Raw genomic sequence first — 24,085 nt, forward strand, 5'->3', positions numbered from 1 at the left:
ATCTGAGTGTTGCCATTGAGATTATTGACATAGCTGTAGAATGCTTTGTGGTTGGCTTTAGAATCAGTGGCAGTTTTATTTTCGTAGCTAGCTTTGGAGGATTTTATGAGGGATCTCAGCTTCTTACTTAGGCTGACCAGGGAGTTCCTGCAATGAAGGGATTGTACTCTTTTCTGCAACAGCTTCTTCCTTCTGTTGTAGAGTTTGTTGATGGCAGGGGACCACCAGATTGGCTTCCTTTTTTTGGAGGATAGTGTCTTGGTTCTGTTGGGGATGGCACGATCCATGCACTCGTGTATGTGCTTATACAGTGCATTTGTATAGGATTCAGCAGTCGTACCTCTGTTTTCCATCTGTATGTGTGTCATGAAGTTTGCCACTTCTGACTTAAGAAGCATGAAGCTGGCTTTGGAAACATTTTTTTACAGTGGTTTCCTTAATGGGGGTGGGGATATGGATGTCTAGGGGATTAGCTTGTGGTTGGATCTGACCAGCGAGGAGTTGACCTCTGGCATGGAACATCAGATACCAATATTGGTAATGACCAAGTCTAGGATATTGCTTAACCTGGTGGGGGTATAGACAAGCTTATCCAGGGCACTGCAATTTATGAATTCCAGAAAACGTTGAGCAAATGAGTTAATACACGGGTAGATTTCCCAGTTGATGGTAAGGTAGTTGAAATCGCCAATTATTAGGGTATTGGGCTGTACCTTAATATTTTCCAGTATATCAAGAAACATGGAATGGGCATCCTGGGGCATGGTGGGGGGGTCTTTAACAAGCTACAACTTGGATTCCAGTCCTGCCCAGTGTTAGTTGCACTTGGATAATTTCAAATGCATTATGTTGAGCAACTAGCCTGGAGGTGTGGATATCCTTAATGAATATGAACACTCCTCTTCCTTTGGTGTTTCGGTCCAGGTTAGGTGGCCAAACGGTGTGGTATGAATTATAGCCTGGTAATGCAGGGGTGCTCTGTGGAGCCTTGAACCAGATCTCAGTCACTGCACAGATGTCGATGTTCTCCATTTTAAGGAGTGCCTCGAGTGAGTGCATTTTGAGGTTTAGACTTCTAGCATTGAGTAGCATTACCCTCAGATATTGCTTGCTTGTATCTGCTACGGTGGTGAGTTTGTCGTTTTAGCCTTGGCTAAAAAAGGCACTATAGGGGTGGCAAGAGCCTTAGCCAGTATCCGGAATCCCAGGGGTGATGGGTGCAGGCCATCTCTGGCAAAGCATCATGGGCTGTCAATCATGGCGTCCCAGGCAGACAGATACTGGATCTCCTTAAAGTCAATCATTTTGTCCTTGTACTGTGGTATCAATGGCAGGATGCTACTTGGGGCTAGGGTCATACCTGCATGGGCTACATGATACGAAAGCTCCTCCATGTCTCTTTTATTGTAGTCCAGGGAGGTACATCTCAGGTCATTCACACCAACATGGACAATGACAGAGTCATATTTGTACTTGTTGTTTAGTGACCTGAGTGCATTCATTATGTGGCAGATCCTGGCACCCAACAGGCAACTGACAGTAACTTCCTCCTTGTTTAGCCTGGTGAGTGGGACGTCAGTGTGCCTGACTATAGAGTTGCCTATGACTAGCGTGTTGGGTACGTTGTTTTGCCTGGGTCTATATTATAACATCGAAGTCTAAGAACATTGAATGTTATAATATTGACCCCATTCAATCGAAACACCAGTAAACCGAACAGGGAAAAAAATTTGCTGTTCTGACAAACATACACACAACTCAAGCACACCAAAATAAATAATCCACACACATACACTTCACAAAACCCTAAACTAAACCAGACATGCACCACTAGCTACCCACTTACTTTAACCCAACCCTAACCCTGAGGTCCCTAACTATCGCACACTCACCTTACCTGCTCCCTAACCCTTACTCACCTACCCCACCCTAACCCTCACATCCACACAATCGCACATTTACCTGACCCGCACCCTAATCCTAACTCACTTAACCTGCCCCTAACCCTAAAGTCTGTCACTACTGTACACTCACCTCACCCGTGCCCTAACCCTAAAGCCCTTAACTACCGCACACTCACCTTAACCCAGTCCATTTCACTCACTTACCTTAACCCGGTCCATAACCATCGCACCACACTTACCTGAACCCAATCCATAACCTCCGTTCGCTCACTTCCCTAAACCTGGTCCATAACCATCGCACCACACTGTTGCAAATAGCAAAGCCACGGATCACCGAAATCTTACCCTAGGTAAAATTTCGATGTTCCGAGGCTTTGATATTCTCAGCTTTTGCACTAAAGGGTTCGATATTATAACATTCAAAGTTTTTGAACTTCTATGTTATAATATAGACCCGTTTTGCCTTATGGGCTGAGGTTCAGTAGCACACTAGTTTTGTGGGCTATGCGTCATTTGGGTAGTGTTGGGGGGTGGTGGTTGCTTGCGTTTCAGCTTTGATGTTTCTCTGTTGCTTGGGCTGATTTTTATTGAGAGCCTCCATGAGTGTAGGTGTGTGTTTTGTGTTTCTATGTGTTGGTTTAGGTGGTGTAGGTTTTGAAGGACTGTATGTTGAGTGTGGTGTGGTGCAGGTGTTTACTTTCTCCTTTTGACTGTCTAGTCTAGTCTTGTCTGGAGAGAGCTTGGCTTCCAGTTTGGCTATATAAGTGCATTATAGGTTGTAGTGTTGGGTGGTAAAAGGAGAGGGTTGTCAGTGTACATAAGGCAATGGCTACATTCCCCCAGTATGCCCAGATTCATCAGGTGGACAGGGGAAAACATCAGGAGATGACCCTTAGACATGCCTGAAAGGTGCTCATTAATTTAAGTGCTAAAAACTGTTTTCCTCTTGACAAGTGAGGAAAGTTGAGTGCTGTAGTAATTTGTAGATTATTGGTGCTTGCAATGAGTTTTGAACAAGTGCGGAGCACAAATAAACAGTTTTGAGTGCTAAACCTAGAAAACTGGCTAGTTCTAAGGGAATATTTGAAGAGCAGACTTTCTGGCACTGGGAATAGTTTAACCATAGTGATGTCAATATTTTATTTATTTGATATTATACTGTATTCTTTACTTTTATTATTTGTATATTGGATATATGTTATTATATCTTGTCAATATTTTATGTAATTGTTTTCTGTACTGTATTTATTTATTTATTTTTTGTGGGGCTTTTCTCCTCGGGTCTCCATTGAAAATGGGTCTCTGACCCAGTGGACTAATCTGATCAAAAAAGACAAATAAATAAATAAATAATTTGCCTAAAATATTAATTAAAATTATATAAATACACTGCTAGCATTCTGGTAGTTTTATTTTTGTATGGGAAAGTTTCACAGTTAAATCCCATTAATGCAGGAGGAGACTTTGTATACCTGCCACCCAATTAAAGTCAACATCACTAAATTAGCATACGTGTTGTGTGTGTGTGTGTGTGTGTGTGTGTGTGTGTGTGTGTGTGTGTGTGGGGGGGTATTCTATTCTCAAAATGATGCTTACAAATTAGGTGCAAATTATATATCTTCTTCTTTCAGCTACTGCTGTTAGGGGTTGCCACAGCAGATCATCTGTTTCCATTTCTTCCTGTCCTCTGCATCTTGCTCTGTCACACTAACCACCTGCATGTCTTCTCTCACCACATCCATAAACCTTATCTTAGGCCTTCCTCTTTTGCTATTACCTGGCAGCTTCATCCCTAGCATCTTTTTTTTCCCAATATACTCTATATCCCTCCTCAGCACATGTCCAAACCAATGTAATCTTGCTTCTCTGACGTTGTCTCCAAATCTTCCAACCTAGGTTGACCCTCTAATATACTTATTACTAATCCTGTCCACCCTCATCACACCCAGTGCAAATCTTAACATCTTTAACTCTGCCACGTCCATCTCTGACTCCTGCCTTTTGGTCAGTGCCACTGTCTCCAACCCATATAACATAGCTGGTCTCACTACCCTATTGTATGCCTTCCCTTTCACTCTTACTGGTACTCGTCTGTCACAAATCACTCCTGACACTCTTCTCCACCCACTCCATCCTATCTGCACTCTCTTCTTCACCTCTCTTCCACACTCACCATTACTATGAACTGTCGATCCCAAGTATTTAAATTCATCCACCTTTGCCACCTCTACTCCCTGAATCCTCACCATTCCTCTATCCTCCCTCTCATTCACACAGATATATTCTGTCTTAGCCCTGCTGACCTTCATTCCTCTTCTCTCTAGAGCATATCTCCACCTCTCCAGGGTCTACTCCACCTGTTCCCTACTCTCACTACAGATCACAATGTCATCTGCAAACATCATAGTCCATGGAGACTCCTGCCTGATCTCATCTGTCAACCTGTCCATCACCATTGCAAATAAGAAAGGGCTCAGAGCTGATCCTTGATGTAATCCCACCTCCACCTTAAATGCATTTGTCACTTCCACCGCAGACCTCACTGATGTCACACTACCCTCGTAACTATCCTGTACCACTCTTACATACGTCTCTGACACTCCTGACTTCCTCATGCAATACCACAACTCCTCTCTAGGCACCCTGTCATATAATTTCTCTAAGTCCACAAAGACACAATGCAACTCCTTCTGACCTTCGCTGTACTTCTCCATCAACACTCTCAGAGCAAACATCGCATCTGTAGTGCAAATTATATATATATATATCTATATATATATATATATATATATATATATATATATATATATATATACATATTAATAACATGACAACTGGAATACAGTGAGCAGCATGTCTTTGTAGCAGAAATGGATGTTACCTGGAATATGTTCATAGGAAAAAATGATTGTAAAATGTCATTGATACATATAAGAGTGACTAGGACATTATTTGGCAGCTGGGTTAACATTAGTAAGGTGAATAAAATTAATGACAGAATTCAGAAACTTTGCTTAGCAGATTGATGTTCATAGGTTCATAGGTAGGTACTAGGCTTTTGGCCCTAGGGCCTATACAAGCCTAGCCAAAAAGGTACCCTGGCTTTCGCCACCCAAGAAAATTATTTTCCTGTGCCCCTGTCAAGCAGAGCCACAGAAGTGATCCCCGGGGTTAATTTCCTATTACCCATCCAATCATCAAGATTTTTCTTGAAAAGTGCTAATGAAGAGCTCTGTTTGACATAGGTAGGTAATCTGTTCCAGAGTATGGGAAGTCTCTGGGACAGGAATCTATCCCTCCAGCATGTTCTGTTTATTGTGGTGACAAGGTTCAGGTCCCTAGAGCATGTAGCTCGGAGGGATTGGGATTTCATTAAGTGGAGCATGTCCAACAGCTCTGGGATTGACATAGCTTTGTATGTTAGGCAGAGATCGCCTCTGATTAGGTGATATGCAACAGAGTAAAGCTGGAGTTTTTTTAGACGGTCTGCGTACGGCATCTGTTTGAGGCCAGTAATCCTCTTCATGAGGTATTTCTGTGGCCTTTCCAGTTGTTGTCTTCTGCCTTTTTTCCCCTACACACACTGCCTGTTCTCCAACTTTGGTGGAAAATATGCTATAATCAACCCTCAGATATCTGATCCCAGACCTCTCCCCCACTTTTTAGACCCATCTACACAGTACTTCTTTAAAAAGTCTATGTCCTAATAACTCTACAGGTGACTGCCTATTCTCAAACTCTGTTGGAAACATAATGAGACCTACTCTGTTCTCCTTTTTTCTTTACTTTCCTTCTTCCCTATTTTTTTCTCTCTCTACACTCCTTTCAGCTTTTCTTTACCTCTCATTACACTTCAGCATTCCTCTTATAAAATTTATGTACTAATTTTTTGTATTGTAATGTTCTTTGTGAAGCACCTTACATAGGTTGTAGTTTATGTATTTTTGGTTCTCAGATTGTAATATGCAATCTCCTGATAAAAAAAAAAAAAAAAAAAATTATTTGCTAGTTGTTTACTGTTAGTTTTATACTTGTTAGTACTTCTTTTGTAACACCTTCTGAAACCATGTAATACTCATTGGAGCTTTTCTCCCCGGGCCTCTACTGAAAATGGACATATATCCAGATAGACTATCCCGGTCAACAAATGTAAAATAAAATAAATAAATAAATAAATTGTAGATGTCTTGTGAGGTACATACCAAAAGAGGCGTTGTACTCTATAATGGGTCTAATGAGTGATGAGTAGAGGGGAACAATGACCTCTTTTTTTTCTGGATGAGAAACCTTTTGTAATGAGGTGTGCCATGTAGAAGGATTTCCTGACCACTGTGACAATGTGATTTTCAAAGGAGAGACTACTGTCCACCTGTGTCCTAAGGTCTCTTATCACACTTTCAGTTTTAAGTAGACTACCGCCTATGTGGTAAGTTCATGGGTACAGAGTTTTTACCAAAGGGGATGACAATGCACTTTTTGGCATTGAGCTTGAGGCCACGGCTTTGACACCAGGCATCTGTCTCAGTGAGGCCCTTTTGTAGAATGTCCACATCATTAGGAGTTTTGATTATGGCTCCTAGTTTGCAGTCATCTGCAAACTTAGTTAACCATATACCTTCTGTGTTAGTCTGTACTTCAGAGAAGTAGATACCAAACAGGAGAGGACCCAGGACTGAACCCTGTGGTACTCCACTTGTCACTGGTCTGAAGTCTGATTTGGAGTCTGCTACTTATACAGTGTGGGTTCTGTCAGTAAGCCAGTTGGCAACCCATCTTCTGACATAGGGATTTATACCTAGTTTAGTGAGTTTATCTATAATTCCAGAGTGGGGGGGTGATGTTGAACACCTTGGTGAGATCTAGATAGGCTGTGTGAACCACCTTACCCTTATCTATGGCTTTGGTGACTGCTTCAAAGAAGTCTATCAGGTGGAGGAGACATGATCTGCCTTTTGCAAACCCGAACTGTGTGGGGTCCAGAGTTTGGAGGTCTCCAATGTCTTTGTTTATTCCATGATTATACATTCCATGGCCTTGCAGACCATGCTTGTCAGGCTAATGGGGCGGTAGTTCTCGGGGTCTGTCGTGGCTCCCCCTTTGTGGAGTGGGATAACCGTCGTGGTGCACCATTCAATGGGCACAAAGCCTGAGATGAGGCTATGGCTGAACATGGTACTTAGGTGGGGTGCCAGTTCATTCTGTAGTTCGTGTAGAAGGCAGCCTGGGATTTTGTCAGGCCCCATGGATGCTGTGTTCTTGGCTTTGGAGAGTGAGGTTTTTACCTGTCCAGCCATGATTACAGGAACTTTGCATTCTTCTGGTATAGAGATGGGCCCTTTAGGGGGTGAGAGGGGAGTAAAGTTAGCACTGAACTTATCTGCCAGGATGTTGGCAATATCAGTTGGTTCTGTATATTTAGTGCCATTGGGCTGTAACTCAGAGCAGATCTGAGTGTTGCCATTGAGATTCTTGACATAGCTCTGGAATGTTTTGTGGTTATCTTTAGAATCAGTGGTGATTTTGTTTTCATAACTAGCTTTGGAGGATTTTCTGAGGGATCTCAGCTTTTTACTGAGGCTGACCAGGGAGTTCCTCCAGTCATGGGATTTTACTCTTTTTTGCAACAGTTTCTTTCTTCTGTTGTAGAGTTTGTTTATGGCAAAAGACTACCAGATTGGCTTCCTTTTTTTGGAGGATAGCATCTTGGTTCTGTTAGGGATAGCACAATCCATGCACTCATGTAAATGCTTATAAAGTGCATTTGTGTAGGATTCAGCAGTCGTACCTGTATTGTCCATCTGCATGGGTGTTGTGAAGTTTGACACTTTTGTCTTGAGAAGCATGAAGTTGGCTTTGTAGAAATTTTTTACGGTTGTTTTCCTAATGGGGGGTGGGAGCGAGATGTGACTGTCTAGGGTGATTAGCTTGTGGTCAGATCTGCCCAACGAGGAAGTTACCTCTGCTGTGGAATATTGGTTGCCCATATTGGTGATGACGAGTTCTAGGATATTGCTGCCCCTGGTGGGGGTGTGGATAATTTGATCCAAGGCGTTGGAATTGATGAATTCCAGAAAACGTTGAGCAAAAGAGTTGGTACATGAGTAGTTTTCTCAGTTAATAGTGGAGTAGTTGAAATCACTCATTATTAGGGTGTTGGGTTGTACACTAATATTTTCCAGTGTATCAAGAAAAGAGGAGTGGGAATCCTGGGGCATGGTGGGGGGGGTCTATCGCAAGCTACAATTTGGATTGCGGTCTTGCCCAGAGTTAGTTGAACTTGGATAATCTCAAATACATTATGGTGAGCAATTAGCTTGGAGGTGTGGATATCCTTAATGAATATGGGCACGCCTCCACCTTTAGTGTTTCAGTCCAGGTTAGGTGGCCAAAAGGTGTGGTATGAATTATAGCCTGGTAATACAGGGGTGCTCTCTGGAGCTTTAAACAAGGTCTCTGTCACTGCACAGATGTCGATGTTCTCTATTTTAAGGAGTGCCTCGAGTGAGTACATTTTGAGGTTTAGACTTCTAGCATTGAGTAGCATTACCCTCAGATTTTTCTTGCTTGTACCTGTTACAGTGGTGAATTTGTCATTTGAACCTTGCCTAAAAAAAGGCACTAAATGGGTGGCAAGAGCCTTTGCCAGTATCCGGAATCCCAAGGGCAAGAGGTGCAGGCCATCTCTGGCAAAGCATCGTGGTCTGTCGATCATGTCATCCCAGACAGACAGATACTGGATTCCCTTAGAATGACGCCAGAAGCTTAGACAATTGTTGAAGTTAATCATTTGTCCTTGTACTGTGGTATCATTCTGGGTGATGGCAGGATACTACTCAGGGCTAGGGTCATACCTGCCTGGGCTACAAGATCGGAGAGCTCCTCCATGTCTCATTTCATGTAGTCCAGGGAGGTACATCTCAGGTCATTCACACCAACATGGACAATGACAGAGTCATATTTGTACTTGTTCTGGAATGACCTGAGTGCATGCGTTATGTGTCGGATCCTGGCACCCGACAGGCAGCTGACAGTAACTTTCTCCTTGTTTAGCCTGGTGAGTGGAACATCAGTGTGCCTGACTATAGAGTCACCTATGACTAGAGTGTTGGGTACGTTATGCCTTATGGGCTGTAGTTGAGTGGCACACTGAGTATGTGGGCTATGTGTCATTTGGGTTATGTTGGGGGGGGTGGAGGTTGCTTGCATTTCTGCTTTGGAGGTCTTGGTTGTTTGGGCAGATTTTTGTTGAGAACCTCCACGATTGCAGGCGTGTGTTTTGTGCTTCTTTGTGGCTGTTTTGGTGGTGTAGGTTTTGAAGGATTATGTGATGAGTGTAGTGCGGTGCAAGTGTTTACCTTCTCCTCTTGACTGTCTAGTCCAGTCTTCGGTGAAGAGAGCTTTGCTTCCAGTTTGGCTATATAAGTGCATCTCTCATAGGTCTTAGTGTTGGGTGGTAGGAGGAGAGGGTTGTCTGTGACATGAAGCAATTGCTGCATTGCCCCAAGATGCTCAGATTCATTAAGTAAACAGGAGAAAACACCTGGAGCTGACCTTTAGACATGCCTGGAAAGGTGCTTATTTATTAAGTACTAAAAACTGTTTTCCTATTTATTAAGTACTAAAAACTGTTTTCCTCTAGACAAGTGAGGAAAGTTGAGTGCTGTAGTAATTTGTAGATTATTTATTGCTTACAACAAGTTCTGGATAAGTGCTGAGCTCAAAGAAACAGATATGAGTGCTAAAACTAAAAAGCTGGCTAGTTGCAAGCAACAATTTGAGGAGCAGACTTTATGGCACCAGGAATAGTTTAACCCTAGTTAAGCGAGGGGGGGGGGCTCAGGAGCTTACAAACAGTCCTGGATACAGCAAATCTGTATCTGGACTAGACTTGTTACAGGAAAGGGGGGAAACAAGTTTAGAATTTTTTTTCAGTAAAGTGGAAATGGAGAAAGCTGGAACAGAAGTTAATTCAAGGTTAAGAATCTGAGTGGGTAGGCCTTCACAAATGTTCTCTATTTGATTGACTGAACTAATGACACTAGACTGGGAGGAGTATCACAGATCAAATATACAGTATGGGCAGGCAACTGCAAAGCAGTCAAGTAAAAGAACACCACAACACTAGGGAGGGTGGGTGAGAAACTTATTACAGCTACTAGCTGTAGCCATTAAATGAAAGTTTTAAACAGATCAAGGAGCATGCAGATTCTAGATAATGCTTTTAACTGTAAACAGACTAGACTAGATCACAGAAACCTCAGAAAGTCAAAAATGCACACAAAAGGTCGGATAGAGCACTCACAAACAGAAAAGATAATCTCTCAGTTTGAAAAAGCAGTTTATAGTTAAGTAATTCAGAAAAAAATGCAATTAGAGTAATGAAACAGTATCTAGCAATGAAAGATACAGTTAAAGACTCTACTTAGCTAGCAAGTCTGGTTTATTACGGTATGGAGTTTAGAAAATGGACTTTGGACGAATCTCTTAAGAATGATTCACTTACAGGTTCAGCTTACTCATGCCTCAGGGTGTTGTCACGCTTTTAGTTTGTTGTTGCAGTGATTTCAGGCCTAGGGAAACAGTCTGAACAGAAGCCTGTAATATTGTTTACTGAATCCCTTATTTCAGATATATTTATACCACCACATCCAAAGGCATTGGTATTGCATGGGTAATGTCTGTATTTCCCAGAAGAGGTACCATAAACTGGAGATATGTGTGTGCAATACTCTTCCACACATTTTATTCAGTATTGTTTCTGGAGGGCATCATATCTATTCTGAATCACTTGAGCCAATCAGGACGTACTATGTGCATGTAGTCTGCAATGAATAACATATTTTGATATTGATTTTTATCCCTGGACCAGTTTTAAACTTCTGTCATACTTACTTGCAGTTCAGAACAAGGCCTTGAAACAAAGTATATTTTGTTTAATGGTATCTCTTATTACAAAAGTCCTGATCTGAGTATTGCAAAGGGTCTGATTTTTGGCTGTTGCAGTTTGTGTCCTATGTTTGAGTCACTAGAATTACATATAATTAAGTATTCTCTTCATGAAAGGCTTTGTGAAGTATTTAATCCTGAAGTCCTCTGCCTTTACAACTGGAACACTTTTTTCTGTATTCTCAGAGCAGTGATCTTGATTGTTTGTCTTCCCTGAGACTAACATGTCATGCAGATTGTTCGGTCTAATGGCTGTGGTCTTGTTGAAAAGACATTAGATACTTTTCAATGAACTGACTGCTTAAGTACTTCTGTTCAAGGCATGCTGTTTGCCTGCAGTGTTTCCTTTTTTGTTGCCTTTTCTTTTGAGAAGTCATGTAAATAGATTAACATCTGCTTCAGAAAGGGTTAATACTGTGAAACCAACCCACTGAAATCACTTTCAGTGAACATGGGAGTAAAGTTTTTTCAGAGGTCATCAAACAAAACCCGCTGTAGCACCCATGTACTCACTGGGAAAAGTAGTAAAATCCAGATTTGTTTCAGCAAATTAACTTTGCAATAATGCAGTTGCTGAAAGAGTGCTCAACATGTTGACACACTCCTTTTCTTGAAATGTGGTATCAATATAATACTAGACCGCAGTCATTAAAGACTTCTAGGTTACTGGCCATTATTTAGTTGAAGTAGTTCAAAGCTACAGGTACGCTTTGAATCTATAATTTGGTTTTCTTTGTGTGCTTCATTTCCTATTAAATGTGAATTTCACTTTGTTATTCTTCAAATATATAATAACATATAGCATTGATCAATTAATTCCTTTGTGCACATGATTTATCAGGCCTTCTTCAAATGCTGACTAGAGGCTCCATGCATTAGAGGAAAATGACCACAGATTTAAGTAATAAGGTGTGTAGGGTACCAGGTAACTTTAAGTATGAAATGATGCATAGAAAATGAATACAGATTTAAGGAATAAGGTGCGTAGGGTGCCAGGTAAATTTAAGTATGAAATGATGCAGAGAAAATGAGTACAGATTTAAGGAATAAGGTGGGTAGGGTACCAGGTAACTTTAAGTATGAAATGATGCAGAGAAAATGAGTACAGATTTAAGGAATAAGGTGGGTAGGGTACCAGGTAAATGTAAGTATGAAATGATGCAGAGAAAATGAGTACAGATTTAAGGAATAAGGTGCGTAGGGTACCAGGTAACTCTAAGTATGAAATGATGCAGAGAAAATGAGTACAGAGTTAAGGAATAAGGTGGGTAGGGCACCAGGTAACTTTAAGTTTGAAATGATGCAGAGAAAATGAGTACAGATTTAAGGAATAAGGTGCGTAGGGTACCAGGTAACTTTAAGTATGAAATGATGCAGAGAAAATGAGTACAGATTTAAGGAATAAGGTGCGTAGGGTACCAGGTAACTTTAAGTATGAAATGATGCATAGAAAATGAGTACAGATTTAAGGAATGAGGTGCGTAGGGTACCAGGTAACTTTAAGTATGAAATGATGCAGAGAAAATGAGTACAGATTTAAGGAATAAGGTGCGTAGGGTGCCAGGTAACTTTAAGTATAAAATGATGCAGAGAAAATGAGTACAGATTTAAGGAATAAGGTGCGTAGGGTACCAGGTAACTTTAAGTATGAAATGATGCAGAGAAACTGAGTACAGATTTACGGAGTAAGGTGCGAAGGGTACCAGGTAACTTTAAGTATGAAATGATGCAGAGAAAATGAGTACAGATTTAAGGAGTAATGTGCATAGGGTACCAGGTAACTTTAAGTATGAAATGATGCATAGAAAATGAGTTCAGATTTAAGGAATAAGGTGCGTAGGGTGCCAGGTAACTTTAAGTATGAAATGATGCAGAGAAAATGAGTACAGATTTAAGGAATAAGGTGGGTAGGGTACCAGGTAACTTTAAGTATGAAATGATGCAGAGAAAATGAGTACAGATTTAAGGAATAAGGTGCGTAGGGTACCAGGTAACTTTAAGTATGAAATGATGCAGAGAAAATGAGTACAGAGTTAAGGAATAAGGTGGGTAGGGTACCAGGTAACTTTAAGTATGAAATGATGCAGAGAAAATGAGTACAGATTTAAGGAATAAGGTGCGTAGGGTACCAGGTAACTTTAAGTATGAAATGATGCAGAGAAAATGAGTACAGATTTAAGGAATAAGGTGCGTAGGGTACCAGGTAACTTTAAGTATGAAATGATGCATAGAAAATGAGTACAGATTTAAGGAATGAGGTGCGTAGGGTACCAGGTAACTTTAAGTATGAAATGATGCAGAGAAAATGAGTACAGATGTAAGGAATAAGGTGTGTAGGGTGCCAGGTAACTTTAAGTATGAAATGATGCATAGAAAATGAGTACAGATTTAAGGAATGAGGTGCGTAGGGTACCAGGTAACGTTAAGTATGAAATGATGCAGAGAAAATGAGTGCAGATTTAAGGAATAAGGTGCATAAGGTACAAGGTAACTTTAAGTATGAAATGATGCAGAGAAAATGAGTACAGATGTAAGGAATAAGGTGATAGGGGTGCCAGGTAACTTTAAGCATGAAATGATGCAGAGAAAATGAGTACAGATGTAAGGAATAAGGTGATAGGGGTGCCAGGTAACTTTAAGCATGAAATGATGCAGAGAAAATGAGTACAGATTTAAGGAATAAGGTGCGTAGTGTACCAGGTAACTTTTAAGTATGAAATGATGCAGAGATAAAGTGCTTTGGTATAGTAGGCCAGAAATGGATAAGGTTATCAAAGCAGCAGAATTTAAAATGATAGAGCAGGGCAGAATTTTGAATACCTTGCGATGAATCAACAGTTTTACAAAGAAGGACAAAAGATAATGAAATCTAGCGATACAAATGACCAGTACATTTTGCAGAATGCAAACTCCTCTTACCTTTAATGTCCAAAGGTGAGTTCCAGAATTCATAAGTAAAAACATGTAATTAAATACAACCTAACAGAAAAATGGTACCGTTTGCAAGGGAAATTCAGGATGCATCCTTTACATCCCCACCACCTATATGAATAGTTCATGCAGCCCTGACTATATCACATGCATGCTTTTGTTTGAAATCTAAGTATTCCTTTACAACCATGTTAGGATGACCTTAGAGTTTGCATATTTAAGCAACGGCACTATGGTTGTACAGCCCTGTACTCTTTGTGAGGAAAAGACAGTATATTTTCCAGGAAGATTTTGTGGTCTAAATCAAAAATGGTACTTCATCTTCACTGTGTCTCAAGGACTTTGGCCTCTTGTTTTTTTTTTTCAAAGTATTTGTAGGTTATCTGACCAAAACATTTTAGAAGTCTGTTGTTTTCCTTTAACTTTTTCTGTGGGAGGATATCACTGGGAACAGGTGAGATTCTAGATACAAGTAGAAGGTTATAATCAAATTCAATAAAGGCATAGAAGGAAAGAAACTGGATGCATATTGCCAAGAATCACAGAACACAAAACATAAAATTCTCCTGCTTCCTTATCAATCTTTCCTAATCAGTACTTATCAAGTTCACGCAGTATCTTTATCACATCCTTTTCAAGCTTTTTCTGATCCATGACTTGAGATATACGGCATAATTTTTTTTTGTCCTATACATGACCCCTTTTCTGGAAGAAAAGATAAAGACAGAATACTTTTATGCTATGACAGATCCTTCCAAGAAAACATTGCCAAAATATGTCACCTTTCTTTCTTAAAATGAGATTACTTTCCAGCTTTGTCTTGACCTTTTTTTTGACTGTATGACATATATGATGCAGTGCTGGAAGGCATAGAAACACCTTCTTAGATTAAGCCAAAGCTATACTGTAGGTTAGCATTTTGCTAAAGCTCTTAGGTTTTCTTTTAATATGATTAAATGTGCTCTTTAGAAATTGGTGAATCAGACTTATGATAGTCATCAGGTTTTTCCACAGGCTTAAGTGACAAACAGGAAGTATATACACAACTCCACTGTGAACTCTTTATTCACTAGTCCCCATTTCTATTCAAAATATATACATAGGTTCATAGGTAGGTACTCGGCTATTGGCCCTAGGACCTATATAAGCCTAAGCAAAAATGTGTACCTGGCTCACCAAAGAAAAATTATTTCCTGTGTGTGTCGAGCAGAGTGCTAGAAGAGCCACAATGATCTCTGGGTGATCTTCCATCCAATCATCAAGATCATCAAGATTTTTAGAGTGCTAGAGCTCTGTTTGACATTGAGTTTGAGTCTGATAGAGAGTCTGTTCCAGAGTATGGACTCTCTGGGGAATCTATCCCTATCCCTGTTGTTCTGTTTGTTTAGGGTTTAGGTCAGGTCCATGTAGCTAGCAGGGATTAGGGAGAGAGAGATTGGAGGGATGGGCATGGTCAGGGCACGACAGCTTTTGTGTTTGTTTGCAGAGATGAGCAGAGTTAGCCCGGTGGGCGGAGTGGATAGTAGAGCTAGGAAGTTTTTTGGGAGCATCTGCATAGGGCATGAGTGCATAGGGCAGCAGTAATCCTCTCTGTGTTTATTATTTCTGTGTTGTAGATGTTTGTTGTAGATGTCTTGTGAGGTACATAAAAGTATATAATGCATCTAATGAGTGATCTATAAGAGGATGAGAAGAGAACAGGATGACCTTTTTTTTCTGGATGAGAATCCTTTTTTTGTGAGATGAGCCAGAATGAGAGGATTTCCTGATCGTGATGTAGATGTTCAAAGATTAGACTGTGTCTCCCCAGAACGTTCCATTTAATGGTTTGACTTTATATGCAGACTATATGATCAATTTTTTTTAAATTTTATATATTTAAGTCCTATCAAATTAGGTCACATTTTTAATACATAAAGTTGCAGCAAACAAGGTCCATCCAGTCATGTTATTCTTTTATGCTGGAAGACTCCCTTCCAGTCAGCTGGAAACAAATAGCAGACCCACAACAAAGAACACATTTTGTGTATTTCTGGATATTTTGAAATGCAAATCTTTCCAAAAGTTAAATATATTGCTTACTGAAAAATGTTCAAGTCTATGAAAATTTGCAAAACTGTAGCATTCAGTTCTTAAAGAGTTTTCCATAGTATACTGATGTGTCAGTCTTCCTCACTATGAATCCATACAAAAACTCTGGATAGGAAACCTTATACTTAATCCCTGCAAAAAGAAAGCAAAAACTGTGCCTGAATACGTGAAGCATAGTGGTGAAGATGTGATTTTGGCAGACAAAGGATTTGGTTAGCAGCCCTGGTAGTAGATAGCCCAGGGTGTGAGAGGGAGAGAGAGAGAGAGAGTGTGTGTATGAGAGAGAGAGAGAGAGAGAGAGAGGAGTTGACCATCTTGCCTTCTCCATGTGTGTATGTGTGGGGGGTGCATACTTGGGGAACAGATGAGGACAGTTCATCTTCTTTGGTGGAGACTGCAGAGACCACCTCCTGTGCCTCAACACTGCAGGGCAGGATTGTCTGCATGCCCCTTGTAGAAGTGAAGGGAAGACCCAGTAAGTACTATCACTGTAATTCCCATCTCCCCTTAAATAAGCATGTTGAGATTGGGAACAAAAAAACTTGAACCTCTCTGATGGCTGCTTTAAAGATGGTGCCTCCCAGCTGACTCCCACCCTCCCTCCTTGATAAAGGTAAGAATTACACTGGATGAGAAGGGGACTGGTGATTAGCAGGCAGCAGTGCAAAGAGTACAAAAATAAAGACTGATAAAAAACTGACGCATTCTGTTTGCATATAGTTACATTAAGATTATAGGGAAAGTATATCTGGAGAGTTATATTTTATTATTCAGTTACCCTCATACTTTTCACAAGAAACAAAATAAATCAAAATCAAAGCGTGCCTCCCCATTTGAAACTACTCACTGCTCTTGGATTGGATGGAGAGAGTGAATAAACAGAGAAAGACTTTACTGCTCAAAAAAACAGAACATAATTGATTAAAAATATTAAGTTGTAAAGAGTTTCATTAAATTTGTTGTACTGACATTCTGTAAGAGTTTTAAGCTGTCTGTAATAATAGCTGCCTTTTAGATTTCAACAGGTTGCACAGTTGCTTTTGTTGCTGGAAGATTAGAAGTATATGCTTTCCATTCCCATCACAGGTACCCGCCTTCATTTTCCAGTATTAACACTGACCACAGGTACTTGCCTTCATTTTCCCATATTAACACTGACCACAGGTACTTGCCTTCATTTTCCAGTATTAACACTGATCACAGGTGCTTGCCTTCATTTTCCCATATTAACACTGACCACAGGTACTTGCCTTCATTTTCCAGTATTGACACTGACCACAAGTACTTGCCTTCATTTTCCCATACTGACACTGACCACAGGTACTTGCCTTCATTTTCCAGTATTAACACTGACCACAGGTACTTGCCTTCATTTTCCCATATTAATACTGACCACAGGTACTTGCCTTCATTTTCCCATATTAACAATGACCACAGGTACTTGCCTTCATTTTCCAGTATTGACACTGACCACAGGTACTTGCCTTCATTTTCCCATATTAACACTGACCACAGGTACTTGCCTTCATTTTCCATTATTAACACCAATCACAGGTACTTGCCTTTATTTTCCAGTATTAAAACTCACCACAGGTATTTGCCTTCATTTTACAGTATTAACACTGACCACAGGTAGTTGCCTTCATTTGCCAGTATTAACACTGACCACAGGTACTTGCCTTCATTTTCCAGTATTAACACTGGATAAAGGTGATGCTACACTGCTGAGTGGCCATTGTTCAGGTAAGACATTAAACCAAGGACTCATCTGCCTGATTTGCTAGTAGGACAGATGGACATAAATGATCCTCATACACTTATTAAAAAGAGCAAGGTATTTTCCTGGGTACACTGTCCAAATGACCCACGATTAGAATGGACATCACCTCATCTCTGCCCTAAAAATAGGCCAATGCTCTGTTGTAACTAATCTGGACAACAAGACACAATAAAATAAAATAAAATAAAACAGATGAGCGTAAAACATATATAAAGTCTTAGAAGCCTTGCCCTATGCTGGTTTAGTTTAAAGATATGGATTTTGACATAGTTACGGCACCCTAAATTGCTGTCTGGTCATAGGATGCTATCCCCTCAGTTTCAAACTTCAGGCTATGTTGCATTTGTATTAAATGGCAGTTCTGTCTAGACAATGACATGAAATCTGATTTGCTGTGCCACCGTCTCACTCTTTTGCATAGACATCCCACACCATGTGTTCCCAACAACTAGGTTATAGTGTTCAGAATCTGAGGGTTGTTCTAAGTCTCATTATTTCAGTCTGCTAACTGAACCTCTGACTTATTATATTTGTATTAAGGTATGCTATTTGTTGCAATTTACTGACATTGTTTTGAATAGTTAAAGCATCCACTTGATTTCTCCTGCAGATGTGTGTGACATAAAAGCATTTTATGAGGTATAATGATTATCAAGGACTCTGTGAAATCCAACTATAAGCTGATTTTGAATATTCTCACTGTTGTACTGAAAATGAAGTTAACAGTGACAAATTTGTATTGACATGCAGGAAATATAATTGTAAATGTCTGTTATTTCAGTCTGTTTTTATTTACTGCTTTTATTTTCTTCTGTCTTACTTGGGTATCTTCTTCATGAATCATCACCTTGCCTTTCTCCACATTCCTTCATTTTTGTGGGTATCTATAAAATATATCTACTGCCTGCTTTTGAGGCAAACTCTATTTCTGGACACAGACATTCAATATTTTAAATCAAGTTTATTTCTGCATGTCAGATATCTTCAGTTCCCGTTCAGCAGTAGCTGCATCATTTTTACATAACTATTTGGCTCAGACTTCAAAGGAAAAAAATTCATCTAACAGACATTCAGCATGAACCATTTTCCACAGCTTTATATGTAGTTTTGATTTTCTTATATGCCTTTGTAATGCTTTCTGTGTTATTCTTTTTGGCTTCACACTTAACATACTGGACAGCTGAAGGTCTATCTGCACATTAGCTGCAGTATTTGGGCATTAATTATAATGTAACACATTAGTGTAATTCCATCTCATCTATAACTTAATATCATTGATTTATATGTCACTTCAGTGAAGTCTGAAAATCCTGCAGTAAGCAGAGAGCAAGGGCTACAATCGTGATGTGTGTGTTTGTTTTGCATTTAGTTGATTTTTAAAAGTTTCACTTGTTAATTAATATTACAGCTTCAGTATTGGAATCCAGTAGAAATGTAATAGTTATTTTCACATTTCTTGACTGTCCAAAGTAACTTCCTACATTCTGTAATACTTTACACGAAATGTCTATAAATCCTCTGAGAGCACTTGATCCAGCAAGCAATGCTGCTGATATAAAGTAAATTAAATGTGAGCCTGGCCTGGTGCACTGCTCGAGGTCTCTCAGTGAGACAGTATTTATCCACATGAGGACAGCTGCCACAAAGACAAAGAGCAGAAAAGAAACATTTGAGCTATCCTCTTACTATGAACATCCTGCATCTAAAATGTCCAAGCATAGCTGATATATATCTGGAATCGGTCACAGATTCATGCAAGTTGTGATACATGGAAACTGCATTTGTAAAAAGACAGGGAACTTTTTTGTTGCTGCTGTATAATAATTCTGCTTTGAGTCTAATCCAACAATTGCCTATGGAACATATAGTGATTGCAGCTGCTATTAAATGGATTAAACCTTAGTGCATTCGTAAATGGGTCATAATATGCAGATAATTGCATGTTTAGTTACAAACGCGCACATACACACACACACACACACACACACACACACACACACATGTATGTGTGTATGTATAAATATATACATACATATATATATATATATATATATATATATATACATATATATACATATATATATATATATATATATATATATATATATATATATATATATATGTCTTACAAACACAAGGTGCAGGGTTTGAGTCTTACAAGGGATAATTGGCTAGGCTTAAAATGGCTCGCAAGGGCAGTTAGCCTAGCACTAACCTATGAACCTATGTATATAATTAGAGATAGAGTAGAGAAGGGTTATACAATACACAACTGCTTAATACATGAAATATTGTTGCTTATTCCTCTTCCACTTAAAACCAGTTTGTAGATTTTTTCATCAAAACCGCTAGTCCTAATTACCTTGTAGAAGTTCTGCATCTTTTAATCTATGACAGATAAAAGTTTCTTAGTTCAGCTGAGTTAAAAAAGCAGCCTGTACTCCTTGTGCTCAGTAATAGAGTTCGCTTCAAAACAAAGCAACCTCCTGCTACCAATAGCACGTTTCAACTGCAAGTCTCTATGATACACTGAAACTGCATTTGTAAAATGACGGTGAACTTTTGCTGTTGGCATATAATAATTCTGTTTTGAGTCAAACTCAACAATTGCCTATGGAACATGTAGTAATGACAGCTGCTATTAAATGGACTGATCCTTAGTTCATCTGCAAATGAGTTATGTTTTGGCCCATGACTTAAGAAGAGTTGCGGGTGTTTACATATTTAGTTGTATATATGTGTATGGTAGACAAGGTTTATATATGATTGATTAATACATGACATATTGTCATCTATTTCTATGCCCCTTAAAACCAATTTGTAAGAACCTTGTAGTTTTAATTATTATGTTATTATATGAGATAAAGCAGAACTTCTGCATCCCTTAAACTATGATACATGAAAGTTTCAAATTTCAATCCATTTAATAAAGCAGACTGGACTCTTTGTTAGCTAAAGCAGTCCACTTCAACCTACTGCTACCAACAGTACATGTTCCAACTGCAGATTTCATTTTAGTCTCAAAATCTGTGAACCAAGCCTCATTTCCAGATTTGTAACTGCCTGATGAATGCATCTGTGGAATTATACTGCTAAAAGAGAATGAAACATGGCAGTGTGAAAGTTCTAACAGAAGCTAAGTACCTTGTATATCTCATTAAGTAGAGGCAACAGAGTCAGGCACTGAATGGCATTACATAAGAAGCCTTAAGATTTTCGGAGGTCGCTGTCCATATCGTTCTGTAAGTCATACAGGTGGTTGACAGCAAGGCAAATGGTTTTTCCAGTCATGCTAACTGAAGTAGAAATGAAGGTCAATACACTACAAGCCAAACAGAATGCTACTACTGCCACCATTCATAAACCAGCCATCACCGTTAAAATCCTGCAAGAAATGAATTTGCTTTGGACATGTCTGGAATATCTAAGTCATAAGATATACATGCCTTATCCTTACTATTTGCTTAAAGACTTGGAAAAGTCCAAGACGCAAAGAAACAGTTTTTTTTCCCACTTTTAAATATTTATAAACATAGACCTGCCCTATGCAAGCTTGCTTTGTTTATATTCCTGAGCTCAGTGCCTGCAGTTCCTCTGAACCTGCTTTTGCACAAGAATAAAAGCACAGCTGCAATGTGTGTACCTGTCTGTATCACTCGAGATTCTTTACTGGATTTTAGCTTGACTGTCTACATGTGTTGTACATGTGTTGTCACAGTTTTGATGCCTCTCAAATTGGTGACTATGAAAGAGGAATATGAATAAAACATGTTATGGACTTATGCTTTGCTTATGCTTTTCATACCGGTGAAGTACTTCTCACTCGTAACACAGTCGGCATACCTCAGAAATGGCTAGACTTTCACAGAATGTCCATTTTTTTACTACGTATTTGTGGTATGTTCCTCATCTGTGGTTTTCTGGTAAATCAGTGAGGAAACTTAATCAATAAATAATGATGGTGATTTAATTTTAATACTTTATATCCTTCAGAAAATGCATACTAATGCAATTCTTTTTTTCTGTTTTATTTATTTATTTATTTCAATGCAGAGTAGAGGTAGTTGGATGAGTCAGTGCAAGGTGGAATTGGGGGGGGTATAAGTTGTAGCGTGGCAAGGGCATTCCCAGTTGGAAGATAGATGAGATAGTAGCTGAGATTTGAAATTTGTATGGTTAGGTAGGTTGCGTAGGTGTGTGGGGAGAGAGTTCCACTGTTTAGCTAAGGAGTGGGACAGCAGTAGATGGCCAGGAGGTCGTGCAGGTTTGTGGACCTGAAGGAGATTTTGTTTTTTGGCTCTGAGTGAGCGGTTGGGAATGTAAGGTTTTAAGGAAGTAGCGAGAGCTGGGCAGTTGGCAGGTTTAAAGATGAGCTTGTGGGCAATGGTGAGTTGTAGGTAACTGAGGTAGTTGGGTAGTTCAAGCCAGTTGAGGGTGAGGAGGGTGTGGTAGTGGTGGGATGAGTTTTTTGAATTGGTTGCAAATTTGGAGATCTTGTGGTAGCAGGATTCAAGTTTGGACCAAAGGCCAAGATGAAGATTGGTGAAAAGAGGGGCACCATACATAAGGGAGGGGAGTAGGAACGTGGATGCAAGAGTTTGACGGGTAGAGGGGCTTAGGAAGCGGTTGTGCCTGTAGAGGAGACCTAACTTTTGGTGGATTTTCTTGATTGTGGAGTGGATGTGGGTGTCAAATTTTAGTTCTTCATCAATAATGATGGAAAGAAGCTTGGTGTTGGGAGCAATTTCAAGGAGGGTGTTGTTTTGGCTCTGTATAGTGAATGTGGATTTGTCATTGGAGTTTTTGGTAAGGGAAAAAAAAACATTTGTTTGGTTTTATTTGCATTTAGTGCCAGATGGTTAGACTGTAGCCAGGTTTCTCTTTTGGAGAAGGGTAGCTGGGTTTTTGCTAGGAGCTCGGAGGGAGAGAAGGCTGAGCAGATGATTGCTGAGTCATCTGCATATTGGATGAAAGATGACTCTGGGATGGATTGGTGAAAGTTGTTAATGAACAGGCTGAAGAGAAGAGGGCCAAGAACAGAACCTTGTGGGACACCTGTGGGCGTGGGAAGGAAGGGGGAGGTTCAAGTTTGGTGGGAGAGAGGTGTAGGGTGGAGAGTTGGGATATAAGTAGGATGTATGAGATGGTGTCAAAGGCCTTTGAAAGATCTAGGAATAGTGTGGATATGAACTTGCCTGAGTCACGTTCAAGGTTTATGGTTTCAAGAAAGGAAAGAAGGGCAGTCATGGTGCTGTGGCCAGGGTGGAAGCTGTGTTAGGTAGGGGAGAGGAGAGTGCTTAAGTATTAGGTGTGCCATGAGTTGTGCTTGTATTGTTTTCTCTAATATTTTAGAAAGAGGGGAAAGGATGGCAAAAGGCCTGAAGTTGGCGGTATCAGTATTTTTTGCCACCTTTGTGGAGGGGGATGATGTAAGCATGGCAACAGATAGAAGGGACGTATGATTCTTGTATCGATCTATTTATAAGAATAGAGATGGGATAGGCAATGTTGTCTGCATATTGTTTGAGGAAGGTGGGTGGAAGGTTGTCGGATGCATTGCAACAGGGTTTGAGGTTTGAGGAGAAATCTTTTTATAGTGCTTGTGGGGATGGGCTTGAGGCAGAAGGATGTGGAGGAAGGTTGATGATTTGGTGGTGGTTGGGGCTGGAGCGGGTGGTGGTGGAGGAGGGGGTTGGGAAGGAGGCTGATAGATTAGCTATGCAGTCTATGAGTTGAACTGGCTGGTTGTTTCAAGGCTGTTCTAGTAACATTCTATGTTTCTAAGAGCAATATTTAAAAATTGTCCATGATGTTGGCCCTTCTTCCCCACATTCATTTTGAATTTGTTCAAATCTCATGTGCTAAGAGGTTGACAAGTATATCAGTGGATGACGGCTGTAAAGACTGATATGTGTGTGTGTGTGTGTGTGTGTGTGTGTGTGTGTGTGTGTGTGTGTGTGTGTGTGTGTGTGTGTGTGTGTGTGTGTGTGTGTGTGTGTGTGTGTGTGTGTGTGTGTGTGAGAGAGCAGTCATGCACATATGTGTAATTTTGTCTTTGCATATATAGGCATGTAAGAAATAAAATGCTAAGGAGTGTACTGACCAAGTAATTGTACATATTTGTGGAGTTGTTGGGCATAATCCAAAGGGTAAAGTGTCTTTCAGGCTGGATATTTATTAATATATTTTCAGCACATTCTAAGATTTATTATAATTCATAATTAATTTTGTATGAATGATATATGTTGCTGCTAGTGCTTTTTATAATTTTATGAAACAGTTTATATACATCTCTGTCCACACCTCCAACCTGTATCACTGCTACAAATAGTTTTTTAATGAGTTGACTAAAAAGTTTAACAGACAGATAAGTAAATGTATTATACATTTTAACAAATACATTTTGGAATGCTGACATCTTATTTGGTATTTT

The 24,085-nt window shown here is 39.8% G+C and overlaps 1 protein-coding gene across 3 annotated transcripts in view; it reads left to right on the forward strand.

The window, feature by feature from the left end:
• The window catches only part of NTRK3 (neurotrophic receptor tyrosine kinase 3), a 3,522,805-nt gene that overhangs the window by 2,264,763 nt on the left and 1,233,957 nt on the right, over nt 1-24,085 (forward strand). The gene's annotated exons all lie outside the window — the stretch shown is intronic.

This window comes from Protopterus annectens, chromosome 7.part0, assembly GCF_019279795.1.
Source record: "Protopterus annectens isolate FY-2018-M chromosome 7.part0, PAN1.0, whole genome shotgun sequence".
NCBI lineage: Eukaryota > Metazoa > Chordata > Ceratodontiformes > Protopteridae > Protopterus > Protopterus annectens.